Consider the following 4,260-nt stretch of genomic DNA (forward strand, 5'->3'; position numbering starts at 1 on the left):
TTAAAAGTTTACGAACATATATAATAAATAAAATATAACAGGAATATATTCCTACTAACATTTCTATATACAAATTAAAACCACATAGTAGCCTTCTAAATTACCCGGCTTGCAGAAAACTTGAAAACTGCATTTTTCAGCTTTATTATTATTACTTACATGAATTTTGATGTTAACCTTCCATTATAATTCCAGTGAAAAATCATCACAAAAAGGTTTTTTAAGAAAAATAACATTATTGGTTGTTTAGCTTATATTATAGCATTTTTCTTTTCAAAGTAATGCAATAACTCAAACCATTGCTTCTTGCACCTACATAATAGCTATATTCACTACGCCAGATGTGGAAGTTGGTGGCAGTTTTCTTAACTGCCGCTAAATGGAAAGATGGAGGTGGTTAATGTAGCGGTTAGGTGATGAGCAGCGAAATCATCGGAATTAACGGCGATTTTGCATCAAATCGCTGCTTTGCCAATTGAAACCCAGCCCCTAACTCAATTCTCATCATGAGTCCCACAAAGTCATGCGCAATTAAAGCATAAAACCCCTAACACAATTAAGATCTCTTCTAGTTGTTAATTCTATTTTTCGATAATCATTTTTGTCTGTGTACTTTCCAGTTAACATAATTTCATTTGATGAACTAATTTAAAATTCATTAATGTAGTCGAATAATTAATATGGGTTACTAGCCATGTGGACTTGTATAATTAGAACTTTTTCCATCCAGGTTACATGTACCATTGGATGTAGAAAATAAAAAGCCATAAAGCTCATTATTGCTAATTTATTCCTATTAGATTTGGGAACTATTCTTGAACCTGTACATAACAACTAAAGTTCTTTGAATATTTGTTTGACATGTTATGAGCAAGTTTATGACCAAGTGAAATAGCCTTTGATTCCAACTGCTTGCCTTCTTCAAAGTAAATTATAATTTAAGCACAAGACTTGATCAGGATTGTGCTTTTCACATTCTCTCACACCAAAAATCTCTCATGTGAGGAGTAGAAGTGCTAGAGATATAAATCATTTACTACTTATAATTATTTCTTTCTAGTATGAAAAGAGTCATCACAATATTGTATTAATATGTCTTTTGATTTCAAAATTGACTTTTTTAACTTGCTGTGTTTAATTCTTAAAGTATTCTTATTCTTATTCTTTTTAATATTTCATATTTTCATTATGGAAATTGAAAACTTAATAGCGATTTTGACGATCTTTTTCATTAAGAACAATCTAGTTTTTTCCAGCTCACATGATTCACCTAATTCAAATTTTAGGGATCTCAAATGTTTCTTGTGAAAAAGATGATAGTATATCGTTAATTAAGGTAAATATTATAAACATCTGTTTCAGCAAATTTTAATTAATTGCTTGAATATCAAAAAGGGGAGTCATAAATCATAATAGAACATAGTGTGTTGCTTGACTTGCAGGTAGAGCTAGCAATCAAGAAATTAAAGAGGAAGGCAGTGAAAGATGAAGTAGTAGCAGAAAAAAATTAAAAAGTAGGCAATAAAAAATGTTTTTTAAGTTATCTAATTTAACAGTAAAGTAGAGACCTGTCACCAAACGTTGTGGTAGGGATGAATTATTTGGATGGAGAATGTTTTTTATTGACATTTGAATATATACATATACACGTATTTATTTTGCATTTATATCTTTATGTATGAGTTTCACTGTCAATTCAGATTACTAAAGAAAAGAATACTAACACTTTTTAAAATTAATTAATGTGCTTTAAAAAGTAACGAAAAAAATACCAAGAATACTTCTAAACAAATAACCAAAAAATAAAAGGACAATGGTAGCAGTTTAGAGACATGTGCAATGAAAATTTCATGTTTCTAGATATCGGCGGATAAATGCCGCCACAACATGATAGATTCTAGGTTCATATATAATCGTTGCAAAGTAAAACTGTAGCAATCTCCTAATATTAAAACGTTTTGTCCCTGTCATATCATCGCTAACTAGGTACGCTTGAATGGTGGCACAATATTTAGGTTAGTAGGCACGACTGGATTTTTATGTGCGTATATAATAAAGTCAAGTGTATGTGGGGTAACCATGAACTCACTTCTCAGCAAAAGCTAGCTTTGAAGTTGATATAACAAAATGTTTGATATTGAAATTGAATTAATAAGTTAAATCTCAAGCGGCGTTATTTGTTTTTATGCCTTCTAGCTTCTATGATTGCGATTTATTAGAATCTGTATTGCCTTCTGAATCGGTAATTTGATCTCAATGATGTTATTAGGTTAGCCAGGGTTTAAAAGAAAATAGACAAAGGCAATATACAAACTTAACAAAGAGCACGAGCGAATTCAAATTTTTATTATTGCTATGAGAGGTTTTTTATTACGGTTATATTAATTGTACACTAAAGTCAGCCACAATNNTAGTAAGTGTATAATTAAATTAAATTAACTAGCTAGTGCAAAACCCACGTAAATCTTTCAAATTTTCTAAAAGATGCTATCTCTAATCTGGATTTGAAAATGTACCTAATTCTTGCGCTAGCAAATAATAACTCTTCCTTGTTAATTAAATTATTAATTTAATAAAGAGAGAGATTAATAATTAAGTTGATGGTTGTATATCTAACTAGAATGTCATTATTTAAGCCTTCAAAAGGAACGAAGAAAAATAAAAAAGTGTGCATTTGAGGATTAAATTACAAAAGATCTGAATATCTTCCAACTTTCAATCTTCATAGGAACTTAAATCTGATCTACTCTCACAAGTCACATCTCATAACCACCATAAAAACATGATTTAATAGAAATTTTTTAGTCATGATTGAGTGCTTTATATATTGGGTTAGCTTAAAAGCATTATTTATTCAATGACATTAAGTGACGTTAGTCCAATAAAAGAAAAAGACGAATGGTATCTATCTAGTTGCCCCCAATCGTGTAAATTCCTCTCTCGGTTGGGGTTGTCAAATCCTTATCTCGATTCTAAAATGTCGTCTTTTGTGCCTCCAAATGTAGGTATGCTTATATATATATATTCTTGACTCAATTATTTTGTAATGATAAATTTAATTAATAATTTTTTGTTATATTTTTTATGAGTATTATAAATATTAATAAATTGATAATAATCAAAGATTACAATCAAACAATCCCTGATGCAAGTAAACCAGCAAGTGATTGAATGATACACTCCAAAACCAGACCATATATTCTTGAGAAGTTACTGTATAATGGCCTAGTTGTGGGCAAAACAGAATTTTTTGGAAAATTTGCAAAGCAGGAACCTCTACGATATTACATAGGCACTGCACCATCACACACCTCACCACATTATCAGCTATTAATTAAATTAGCGAGAAACTATCTGTTCGAGTCACTACGGCTAGAAATTTAAAAAAAATTTAAGTAACAAGGTGAGATTTGTTTGACGAACTAAATTTTTTTTTTTGAACAAGAGAGTTCAACACAATATAGTGGAGCGTCAGGTAACCAACATGTAGCCACGATCATAACGGAAAATAAAACAATGTAATTAAACTACCCCTGATGTCATCTCCGGCATTGCCATCAACAACAAAAGAGATCCAAACTATTCCACTCTCTATAACTGGTCAAGGATCTTTGAAACACCTCTTCTGGAATTAAAAATCCGCATGTTCCTCTTTAGCCAGACATTCCAAATAACCGCAAAGAAGTATATCATCCACTTGTTTCGCTCCTCCTTCCTGTTTACCACGCCTGTCCAACTCTCAAAATGTTCTTTTAATGAGCCCGGAATAGACCACGCTCTCCCGAAATCAGAAAGCCATCGACACCACACCTGCCAAGTAAACTCACAACCCAGAAACAAGTGGTGAATATATTCAACATCTCTTTTGCATAACACACATATGTTGTCCTCGTGACTAATTATTCCAAATCTAAGTAGTCTTTCTTTAGTATTTACTCTTCCTATCAGAACAAACCAAATAAATAACTCCACCCGTGGTGGCACCAAACCTTTCCATATGGTTCTGGTGAAGCTGTAGCTGGTGATATCCTCCGGGAGAGTATCTGACTGTACCACCTGCAAAAAAGAGTTAGTTGAAAAAATTCCTTCCTTGTCAAACTTCCAAATGATTTTGTCTCGCTTATCACAAGCTAGCTTAACCGGCCTTAAAGATTCATGCAAAATATCCACTAATTCTAACTCCCACTGATATAAAACTCGCCTCCACTGGAAGTTCCAAATCTACTCTAACCCATCCCAAAACCCACAATCCCCTATGAC

The sequence above is a fragment of the Arachis ipaensis genome, chromosome B01 (genome assembly GCF_000816755.2).
Source record: "Arachis ipaensis cultivar K30076 chromosome B01, Araip1.1, whole genome shotgun sequence".
Taxonomy (NCBI): Eukaryota; Viridiplantae; Streptophyta; class Magnoliopsida; order Fabales; family Fabaceae; genus Arachis; species Arachis ipaensis.